The following is a 12569-nucleotide window of genomic DNA, read 5'->3' as shown; positions in this document are numbered from 1 at the left end:
TGAGGCCACACAATTCAGTTTATAGCAACTGCTTTGACACTTCAGGAGAAAAAAGTAAGAACTGGACCATCAAGTCCCCATTGTAAGCTACAGTTGGCCCTCCATATCCATGGGTTCCACATTCAAGAATACAACCAACCTCAGAAAATAGTGGCCAGGCATGCTGGCTAACGCCTGTGATCCCAATGCTTTGGGGGGCTGAGGTAGGAGGATTGCTTGAGCCCAGGAATTCAAGACTAGCTTAGGCAACATAGCAAGAATCCATCTCTACAAAAAAATAAAAATAAAGAAATTAGCCAGGCATGGTAGCACGTTCCAGTAATTCCAGCTACTAGAAAGGCTGAGGCAAAAGGATGATTTGAGCTCAGGAGTTTGAGTCTGCAGTGAGCTATGATTGCACCACTGCACTCCAGCCTAGGTGACAGAGTGAGAGAGACCCTGTCTCTAAAAAAATTTTAAAAATAAAAAATAAATTAAAAAAAATATTCGGCCGGGTGTGGTGGCTCATGCCTGTAATCCGAGTACTTTGGGAGGCCAAGGCAGATGGATTACCTGAGGTCAGGAGTTTGAGACCAGCCTGGCCAACATGGTGAAAACCCATCTCTAGTAAAAATACAAAAATTAGCCAGGAATGGTGGCGCACGCCTATAATTCCAGCTGCTCAGGAGGCTGAGGCGGGAGAATTGCTTGAACCTGGGAGGTGGTGGTTGCAGTGACCAGAGATTACACCACTCACTCTAGCCTGGGTGGCAGAGCGAAACCCCATCTCAAAAAAACAAACAAACAAAGAAACAGTAGGACAATAAAAAAATAACAAATAAAAAACAATAACAATTTATATAGCATTTACATTGTATTAGGTATTATAAGTAATCTAGAGATGACAAGGTATACAGGAAGATATGCATAGATCATGTGTAAATACTACATCATTTTATACAAGGGACTTGAGCATTCTCAGATTTGGGCATCCTGGTGGGGAGGCCTGGAACCAATCCCTCATGGATACAAAAGTAATCATACTTGTGACTGAATCTATCTAAATTCACTACAATTCTATAAGGCAAGTATCATTTTTCCCATTGTATAGAAAACCATTTTAAGACTCAGATAGGTTAAGTGATTTGGCCAGGACTCTACCCAAGTCTATGTGACTCCAAATCTTGTTCTAGTTCATCACTCAGCCACCCCCTTTTCCTGGTCTTCCTCAAACTCCATGGTGTCCTTCTGTGCCTCTTCAGGCCCCTCCCTACTTCCTCTGCGCATGTAGTCAGAAGGGGTCCCTAGAGAGCCCATCAATCTGAACCCCTGTAAAAGGCCATTTCCTCATAACACACCCTGAACATCTGTAAAAACAATTTCTCCTCAAGCTCACAACTCAACCTCATAATAAAAACTCAACATCCAATAGAACCTTAAAAAAAAAAAGTCCTGATGGCATTTTAACTCCTAGAGGGACTTAGTGATGTTTATTTCCCAGTTATTCTGGGAAGATGCTTGTCTCTTTGGGATAGGGTTATCTATGAGGCACTGGGATTTTTCTTTTTTTACACTGGGAAGAGTTTGCTGGTGTTCAACTGTATAAACTGCTGCTGTAACAATCTCCAAATATCAGGCATTTTAATTTATTTCTCACTCACTCAAAGTTAGCTCCAGGTTTAGGCAACTTTGCAGGCAGCTAGCCTCCTGGTGTTAGTTGACATTCCAGCAGCTTCCATCCCTTTCTCTTCCAAAATAGCCCAGACAGTAGAAGACAAGACTGTGAAGAACTGCACATCAGCTCATGCTGCATTGTCCAAAGCAAGTCAGATGGTCATGCCTAACCCAAGGGCATGGCAATATACAACCCTCCAGGTTCCAGGAGGGAGCAGAGAACCAGAAATATGGGGCAGATGCACTGTTTATCTGCCACACCGCTGGAAGGCTGTCCTGTCATCCACAAGTGCAGGGAGAAGCCTCATTGTCGACCGGACTGTTCATCTAAGAGTCAAGATGAGAGTCTGAGGCCCTTCTTGGCCATTTCTTAGCTATGTGGCATCATGGAAGTTGCTTGGCCTTGCTGAGGCTGCGTTTGCTCATCAATGGAATGAGAAAAAAGCTGATTCTGCCAACCTCACAGGGTCATTGTGGTGGAAAATTCAAAGTAGGCAATGAATGGGAGTGTTTCTCCACAAAAATGTGTTACTCTTAAGTGGTAGTTTTTCAAGTCATGTTTTCCCTCGTGTGGAAGGCAATGAATAAAAACAAACAACAAAATCCTAACCAGTTTCAGGCATCCTGAGTTCATATCCTTGCTCTCCCCTCTCTAATAAAGTCATTTGATCTCTGTGAGCCTCAGTTTACCCATCTATCAAATGGGTGGTGATGTTGGTCCCACCTATCCCTATATGAGACATTGAATGCAAAAGCACTGTATAAACTGTAACAATCTCTACAAATGCAGAGAATCTTTATCCTCCCTTCCTTCTTGTACCTGGGATCTCTCCCCTTCTATTCACCTTGCAGTCTTTCAACTTCTCAACAAGGTCTCCCACCCTTCAAAGGGCCTTTATTCAGGCTTAATCCCTCTCCCTCACACATGTGCTTAACTTTCCACATCATCTCTTCTTTGTTGACCATCAGACGTCCTGAAAATAAGGCTACACCCATGCCTGGTCTCCATTCCTACCTTCCACTGACTCTCCAGACACCTCCTATTTAGCTTCTGCCCTATTTGTGAAGAGTGCTTTTTAAAGGTTGCAGAATCTCTCCATTAAGTTTCTGTGAGTTTTACATGTCCTTGACCTATCTGCAACATTTGACAGCAGGGACCACCATCAAGCCCCACCTAATCTGACTCATTCTACATCCTATCAGCTCTATTCAGGTCCTGCTGGTCTCTACAACACGTCTCTGTCTTATTAATTCATTCACTGAGACTTTGCTTATGCCCATCTTGGACTTTCCTCACTAGCCCACTTGCATGTTTTAATGTTTCCATTTGTTATTGGCTTTATTCCTGAAACAGCTGTCATCCATCTCTTCCTCTCCATCCTCATTGCTCCTGCCCTGCCCAAGCCCCCAGTCATTTCTGGTGTGAACTTGCTCCCGTAGCTACCTGACTGGTTGTTCTTCATTCTGCTATGAAATGAGAGCGTAATATTTTATCTATCTACCATCAAGGCTTATTGTAAGAAGAAAATTGATCTGTGAATTTAAAGAAAATAAACTATATTTATTAAATATAGTTCCTTTCCTTCTCCCTGATTAAAACACTGTCTAGTTTCCTTTCCAGGATTTGATTGGTTACCATTCACCTGTTAAAACAAACAAACAAACAAACAAACAAAACCTTTCAAGCTTCTCTGTTTTCTTCAAACTCTGGTCCAAATATCTCTTTCCAGCCTCATATTCAGGGACTCTCACACCACTTCCTCATGTCTGTATCTATAAGAGACTATGCAGTGCTCCCCAAAAATGCCACCCACCTGTATCTAGATTGCACTCTTTCCTCCATCTGGAATTTATTTCTTCTGTTCTCTGAGGAAAAAAAAAATCCTTTTGTCCCCTCCACATCTCGATGTAAACATTAAATCCCGTACAAAGCTTTCTCCAACCCAAAGCTCCTACTCCCAGGAACAAATCATTCCTCCTTAGCTGTATTTTCCTGCACTTGATCCCAATTTCTGTGGAAATGTAGCATTGGTACCTTCTTACTAGAATTACTGTGTGACTTGGAGAGTGAGAATAGAGCCAGGCTACCAATAAGGAGACAATTCACTAAAATGCATCACAGGAGGCAAGGGGGCCTGGAAACAGAAGAGCAAGGTAAATGAGATAAGAAGGCCACATTGAAGAGGAGCAGGAGAAAACAGGTCGACAGCTCAGGGGTAAATGGAGTATTTTCTGCTAGAAGGCTGGGGTCACGGGGGGAACAAAATGGAAAGTGGAAAGGGATTAGTGAGAAAGGAATCTGCCAATTGTGAATGAAGTGGTATTCATCCCTGATTTCTTGTCTGCCTATTAAATAATGTCATATGTGATTTTTGCTGGTAATTAAAGATCCTCTCATAACTAGAGTTTGCCAGCCCATGCCTGCAGGGAGGGGGTTAGACTGTCCACTGTAACATAGATCATGCTAGATGGGCTTCATGAGCTAATGCTAAGTGAAGTAAGATCCCTCCAGCCAAGGCTCCTGTGAGAGGGCAGATATGTGAGTTGAGACTGCTTTAGCCTGCAAGCTCCCATAAACAAACAGCAGCTGAAATGATAAGGGGTTTATTTCTCTCACAAAGCAATATCAGCATAGCAGTCCAGGGCTGGAGTGTGCCACCGAGGAACCAAGCTCTCCCCTCTCTTTCTCTTCCAGCCTTGGAGAGGGCTGCCAAGCTCAAGCCCCACACTCACAACAGGGAGGAGGAAGAAAGAAGAAAAGAGGCCTCACTTCTGTGATGTTTCACCGACAACAACTGCAGCCAGAACACAGTCACTCCAGACTGCTGGGGAATTTGGAAGGCGTGTTCGGATCTTTCCAGACTTTATATCAGAGAAAAGCAAATGAAGAATACACTGGAAGTGTAAGCTACCCTACATCACTGCCACAGCTGGCTTGAGACAAATTCTAGGATTGCCTGCCTTTCCTCTACGTTCTGCATCCCCTGAATACAGGGGTACTGGTTTAGTAATCACAAAACAAAATAAGCAACACCAGAGACCCAGTGGTATGTATTAATGTTCAATTAAGTATTTGTGGAGTTAACATCTCCTTGAAGGAAGTTATGGGAATTAGTGCTCTATAGGTAAAAGTTCATGGCCAAGATGAGTCCCGCTGAACAGAGAATGTTCCTAAAAGCCACTGAGCAAAGCTACAGTGGAATCACTATTTCAGTGGGCATTTATTTCTACCTAAGCCTACTTCTAAAGAGATTGAGATCATATTGCATGATTAAAACAATCTATGAGCCATGCCAAGTAGAAGGACAAGTATCAAAGAGGGGGTATGTGTAGCTGCAGATTCTGGACATTAAAATAAATGTGATCATGGGAGAAGATGAAAAAAGTCAAATGCATACCAAGAAGTCATGTAATGGAGCTTGATGTGGGCATTAAGATTCTTTGACGGACTGTGGCCCAACTGAGGCCAAGCTGCTGGAGTCTCCCCATTAAAAACCTCCAGAGCCATAGGAAGATATGAATTAGGTGTTCACACCTAATTCTTTTTTGTGCATCTTCCCATTGGACCCTCCTCAGGGATTTAAGCAAGCATAAACAGCTACTATGCAGAAGGCATGGGAATAGGCAATTCCATGTGTCTCATCTCATCTGATTTCTGAACCAAGAGAGGGATTGGTAAAATTAATTTTAGTTCTGCAACTGGCCTGCCTGGATATTATACCAGGAACAGGCCTGGAGTAAGAATGCAAGAAAGGCTGCCTTGAAAGAACACAACAAAATATTATCTTGTGATTATGATAATTTTATAAAGTACTTAACTTTATACAGTACTTTCCCTCACACTGTCATATTTGTCATTCAAAATAAGTATTGAGCAGTTTTCTGGTGATTGATGAAAAAGAAAGGAAAAAGTTCATTCCTACCAATAATGAGCTCAGAGATGAAAGAAAGAAAGGAAAGAGGGAGAGAGAGAGAAGGAAAGGAGAGAAAGAAAAGAGGGGAGAGGGGAGGGGAGAGGGGAGACGAGGGGGGAGACGATAGAAGAGAGACGAGAAGAGAGACGAGAAGAGAAGAGAGACAAGAAGAGAGACGAGAAGAGAAGAGAGACCAGAAGAGAGACGAGAAGAGAAGAGAGACAAGAGGAGAAGAGAGACGAGAGGAGAAGTGAGACGAGAAGCGAGAAGAGAGAAGACAGAAGAGAAGAGAAAAGAGAAGAGAAGAGAGAAGAGAAGAGAGAAGAGAAGAGAGATGAGAGAGAAAGAGAGAAAACTGCAGCACAGTGGAATGTGCTATGGAAGCTCAGGGTAGGAGAGGCTGGCTCTCCCTGCTGTTATCAAGGAGGGAGCTTTGGAGTTCACACAGACATCTGAGCTGCAGAAAGAAGTAAGGAGAGGCCACCCAGATCCAGAGACAGAGTAGCAGGCCGTAGTTATACAGTTAGGGGTCAATGTGATGTCCCTGTATCCTTTTATGGAGCCTTCTTTGTAAACTTTAAGCTTGAAGGAATTTCTGTCCTTGCAACCAAATGACTCCTGATTACAACAGCTCTGTAGGCATCTCCTGTTTCTTGGCAATCAGACAGAAAGCCCCGTTCTCTATCAGGATCTGTGAACCCTGAATTCGCCTGCTTGGCTCCTTTATCTGGCCCTTTAACCTTTCTAATTGGTGCTCTCCTCTCTCGTCTCATTGATGTCACCCCCCTGCTTGCTATACAACAACAGTCTGGCCCTTATGCAGCCATATTATCATTGCTCTAACACTCCTCTTTTAAAGGCCAAGAAGATAAACAAGATATTTAACTAATCAGATAGGCTAAATCTTACAAATCCACTAATCCACACAAGTCCAAACAGCCCTCTTGTCCTGATAACTCATGCATAATCAATTATACAAGCAAAAAGCAGAAAATAAAATGCACTTATAATCCCATTCCCCAAATATAACCATTGTTATCATTTTTAGGGTATACACTTCCAGGCTTTGTTTTATAGACATTTACACACAATTTTCTTTCACAAAAATAGGGTCATATTAAAGTAACTACTTTGTAACTTGCTATTTTCACAACTGTATTAGTAATGGTCGTTTAATTACAAGTACCTAGTAGAAATCAACTTCAAGATGGCTAAAGCAAAAAATGAAATTAAAGCATCAGATGGAATTCAAGGAAGAATTGACCAGACAGGCAGCAGGAGGGACAAGCCTGGCTTCCTCCTCCTCCTCCTCCTCCCATTCCCTCACTTTTCCTTCATATCTCTCTGAACATCTGCCTCATCTTTCCCCAATAATTTAAAAGTTTCTTCATTTGTGTCTATAGGTTTTAGCTCAGGCCTGATGTTAAATGTTTTCTTAATTCAATTCTTTTTCAAAGTTTACATTTCTCCCCCTTTCAAAGAACCATGTATGGTTTTAAATCAATTCTACCATATTTCTGTGTTACCGTTTGTTAATTGTTTGAAACACATTTATTCCTTTCTTCTAGTTTCCTTGGGTTCATTTATTGTTTTTCTAGTCTCTGTTATTTTAAATCTCCCTTTTAAAAACTCATAAAAGCAACTGTGACTTCCCCAAGCCTCCTTCTCTACATGATGCTCATCCTTTCTTACTCAAAGGTGTGGAATTGATGAGGCACATTAGAGAGATGGCTACTGAGAAGACTTATTGCCCCTGGAGCAGCACTTCTGGAAACACAGGCACAGAGTCCTTTGGACTCTGCCAATGCTTTATGATTTTAGAAGGTCCTGAATTTAAAACCAAGAAATGGCCAGGTGTGGTGGCACACCTATAATCCCAACACTTTGGGAGGCCGAAGCAGGTGGATCACTTGAGGCCAGGAGATCGGGACCAGCCATGGCCAACATGATGAAACCCTGTCTCTACTAAAAATACAAAAAATTAGCCGGGTGTGGTGGCACGTTCCTGTAATCCCAGCTACTCGGGAGGCTGAGGCAGGAGAATTGTTTAAACCCGGGAGGCAGAGGTTGCAGTGAGCCGAGATCGCACCGCTGCACTCCAGCCTGGGTGACAAAGTAGGACCCTGTCTCAAAAAATAAAATATAAAATAAAGAAATGGTTGCAGGTCTACTATTTGCCAAACATTGAGCTAGCCACGCTGACATATATCCAGAAAGGAAGAAAGTATTATCTTCATCTTACCAATAACGTAACATATGGGCAGAGAGCTCACATGATCTACCCACTTACACAGCTAGTCTGTGACAGAGCTCAAAGGTGGGCCTAGATTTAACTAATCCCAAATTGCATGCTCTTTCCATGACTAAATATGTTTCCCAAACAATTCTGAAAAGAACCAAAATCATAAAGAAAAGCCTCCCTGAAGTAGCACTATCTAAACCCAACAAAACTTTTTAGGATGCTTATATTCAAGATCTCTGGCATCACAGAAGTGGACATTTTATCTTTATCCATATCCATTTATAGATATATAGATAGTATCTCTATCTATAATAGCCAGGTATTTTTCCATCATCTGTCAAGGTATTTTTCTTGATTTTCTGAGAGATGAGCTATGAGGATGCAGCAGAAGCAGCTGTTTTGGAAATACTGCCTTTTCTTTGTTCTGAATGCTATTTAAACATTGGCAGGGGGCCTCATTAAAGATGAATCGTTGAATTAGCAAGTAGTGTTGTAGCTAGAAGAGACAGCATGTGCTCCTGTGGCGAAAACAGATTTGCACAAAGGAGGGAAGGTTCGGGGGTAGGTGGGGGCGGGAGGTGGACAGAGGATGAAAAGACCCAAGACATGGCAAAGTCGTGTGTTGTACTGTGTTCTCTAACCTACCCACTACCAGAAGAAAGCACAAAGAGGCCAAAAAGGGGCCCATGAGCAGCTCCATCTTTCGGATATATGAATATGAAAAGGAAGCCCTTCACTCTAGGGCAATTGTGGTTATTAATAATCCTGACTCCCTTCCCTTTATGGTAAATGAGTGACCTGCAGTCTCAGACGACCTAAACACTTGGACACATAGCCTGGTGCAGTAGCTCACACCTGTAATCCCAGCACTTTGGGAGGCCAAGGTGGGAGGATCACCTGAGCTCAGGAGTTCAAGACAAGCCTGGACAACATAGCGAGACCCCAATCTCTACTAAAAATAAATAAATTGGCCAGGTGTGGTGTTGTGCACCTATAGTCTCAGCTATTCGGGAGGCTGAGCCAGGAGTATTGCTTGAGTCTGACAGGTTGAGGCTGCAGTGAACTATGATCATGCCACTACACTCCGGCCTGGGCAACAGAGTGAGACTGTGTCTCAAAAAAAAAAAAAAAAAAAGACTTGAGTGCCAACACTGCTTTTCAGTTTGAAGTGCCAGGAGTGCTATTTAACAACAATAGCAACAAGAGGTGAATGATTCTAAGATATCCCCTCTCCCCACTCTCTTCCCCATGAGCCCTCTCTGATCTTGGAGGTGGCGAAGAGGTATTGGTAGTTTTATTTCTTCGAATATTTGTTGCAATTTCTACATCATCTCTCATACTTACGATGGCTTCAATTTGCCTCTGGGTTTAGAAATGCAATAGACAAGCCAAGGAGATCTCCTGTGGGGTGAGTGATCCCACCCCAGAAGTTGAGACTCACCCCTCAAGCAATGTTTCACTGGTGTGTCATTTCCCTTGGCCCTCTTCTTCTTTCCCCTGAATTTCTGATGCCTTGTAATTTGGGGAGGAAAAAGTGGAGAGTGGGAAACTGATGGAGAAAGAAGAGGTGAAAGAAACTGGTATTGAGTCTCTACTAAGTTCCATCTATTATTTGTTATTAATAGGAACCCCAAAGGAGAGAGTTTTATTCTCATTTCTCAGGAAAAACAAAAAATAAACAAACAAAAAAAAACTGAGTGTCAGAGAGAATAACTTGCCCAAAGTTGAGCAGCTGAGAAATAGCCCAATTGGAACTCAAAGTCACATCTGTTTGACTCCAATGCCTACACTCTCAATTTGCTAATTCTCATAAATAATCATGGCTATGTTAAGAGAAAGGATTTGTGTATGAGTCAGTAGCCTAAACTGGGGATCCTAGAAGGCCTTGTCTCCAATGACCTCTCCCCCACAGGGACCTGAAGAAATTCCTGGCATGAGTCACCAACAGGAACTCATCTTGCTCCCTTTCCTTAACTCCTGCCATCCCAGCTCCCGGGGCCACTGACCATTTGGACAGAAAGTACAAAAGAGTCAAGATCCAAACAGCCAGGGCCTGGAGAGCAGCTGCATCCCAAACTGTTCTGGTTGCAAAGGTCAAGCTTCCTGCCTTGCCGAACTTCTGTGCTCCAGACCTTCAGCCCGGACTAGGCCCTTACATAGGCCCCTCCCTCCCCAGGCAGGCTTCCTCCTTTATTTGTCCTCCAGAAGCCTGTGCTCTTGAAGTACAGATGGGGATTGATTTACAAAGGACCAAGTGGGTAAGCTACACTAATATGTGAGTTGAGAGGATGCTGGACGAAGTCCCCTGTCCCCAGACTTCCATCGCATTGTCTATCATGCAACCTTCTCTCTCCAAAGGTTTGAGACGTCTTTGAAGCCTTTTTTTTTTTTTTTTTTTTTTTGGAGATGGAGTCTCACTCTGTCACCCAGGCTGGAGTGCAGTGGCGTGATCTTGGCTCACTGCAACCTCCATCCCCAGGGTTCAAGTGATTCTCCTTCTCCTGCCTCAGCCTCCCAAGTAGCTGGGACTACACGCATGCTCCACCATGCCCAGCTAATATTTTTTTTTAGTAGAAACGGGGTTTCACCATGTTGAGCAGACTGGTTGTGAACTCCTCACCTCAGGTGATCCACACACCTTGGCCTCCCAAAGTGCTGGGATTACAGGCGTGAGCCACCACGCCCGGCCCTTTGAAGCCTTTTATACCAATGAGAATACAGCCGCGAGATGGATCACACCATAGGTTATCATCCAGGCTCTTGGGTCACTAGGATTCAGCTGAGGTCGCTGAAGTGGAGGCAAACAGAGATACAGACCAAAAGACAAATTCCAATTTCCTACCAACGTGCACAGAGATGCTCTTGCTGATTACTCTCATTTAAGGTTCAAGCACGAGCCCTAATAAGCAGTAAGTATCCTGCACCTTTCTCAAAAGCAGCAGAAATTACACAGTATCGGAGCCAGCCGCCGTGGGAGGCTCAGAGTAAATAGTCTGTGGCCGCCGCTGATAAGGCCTTTATATACCTGTGGTCCTTACCCTGAGTCTGCTAACACAGCCTCTTTAAATTAGCAGCGTCAGGGATGTCATGGCCCCCACTCCACCCAGAACAAACCAAAAAGCCAGTTAACATAGCTGAAATATCCGGAATAACCCTGCGTACCGGAAATCTGAACACCTCCAACAGATGTAACTCCATTCATCCCCTCAGACTTCTGGCCTTGAGTTCTCTACTTCTCAGGCCAATGTCTTCACTTTTGCTCACGCATTGAAAACATCTGCCTGTCCTCTAATTCCCTCTTTTCAGGTGGACTAATAGCTAACTGCTGCCTTCACTGGGCCCCAGGTGCAGACCAGCCTGGAGTCTGCCGCCCCTAGAATCGGTTTCCCTGGGGTGTCACCAAAGACTCCTCTGGCACTGTGTTTCTTTGTCCATATGTTGTGATGTGATGTCCTCACCAAAAGATATTTTGTAAAGGCATCTCCAAGGACCTCCCTGCTCTGAGCTTCCCACTCCCTTTAAACTCACTGGCTTGGCCATACCATTCGAATGGTAAAATGAAACAATACACCCTTCTGTCCAAAGTCGACAGAGCTGAGTGGAGTCTTTGCTCTTCCATCTTTATCAGCTGTGTGACCTTGGCCGAGTTCACCTGTTTGAGTCTCAGTTTTTTCATATTTAAAATAGGATACTACAAAGTGCACAGAAGCAGTATGAGTCTTAAATGACTAATGTACAGAAATGCATCTATCCATTTATGCCTGGCACACGGTAAATAATCAGTCAGAGTGTCCTTCCCCTAAGCCCCAAGCAAAAATTGGCTGCCATTTCTACTGAACAATGGACCCAATTAAATTGGTTTATTAGCCCAGCTGAATTAATGCACATTGTCAAATCAGAACATCAGCACAACCTGAAAACAATCAAGAAGCATTTTTAAGAGCAAACTGCATAAGAACTTGGCTATGGTTACGGAGTAGAAATAGGTAACCATTTGTCACCTTCTGTAGTTAGCATAGAGATGCAAACACCAAAATGGTCTCCTTTTGAAAACAAGTTATAGTATTAAACTTATACTTTGCCTTTTTTTTTTTTTAAACACAAAAACCATTTACTTCGCTGTGTGGCATCACTGACTGTTGCTTTAAATTTCTCAGTGTTTCAACTGATGCTTGGTCTTATTTTTTAAAACGCAACCAACTCATTTTCTGTCCATAGGGAGAAAGGAGCAGAAAAGGGCCAAGTGCCTGAAAAGAAATGCCTGGATATTAATCTCCTCTCTTTAGAGATTTAATACTGCACAACTTTATAGCCAATAATTAGTCAGGGTGCTGCCTTAATCAGGAAATAGGGGGAGAAGGACCAGTTCATGCTTTAAACAAAAAGGCTTTACCTATGACCAAAAGCACTCCAGGACCAAGACCTCGCTCCAGCTGCCCGGTTGTGTGGCTCAGATAAAGAACGCGTCTCTCCTAAACTGACGTTGCATGACATGTCTAAATAGGCCTTCGGTTAAGGAGGTTTTGTTTCCTACTGTTCTGTACCTCTGCCTTCCCTGTACTTTCTCAGGTTAGGTCATTAAAAAAAAATTGTACCAAAAAATGTACTAGAAACTATTGATTTCTGTTGTGCTAAAGCCCCTGACATTCTGGCGCGATGAAGATATTGCTGTGGACCTTGTGAGCTTTCTCATACTTCTCTTCTGCTTATGAGGGTCTCTGAGGATGGTATTAAAGATATTGTAGTTCCCACTTTCTGAC

Source organism: Pan troglodytes, chromosome 7 (assembly GCF_028858775.2).
Source record: "Pan troglodytes isolate AG18354 chromosome 7, NHGRI_mPanTro3-v2.0_pri, whole genome shotgun sequence".
NCBI lineage: Eukaryota > Metazoa > Chordata > Mammalia > Primates > Hominidae > Pan > Pan troglodytes.
Note: the sequence above shows the minus strand (reverse complement) of the source record.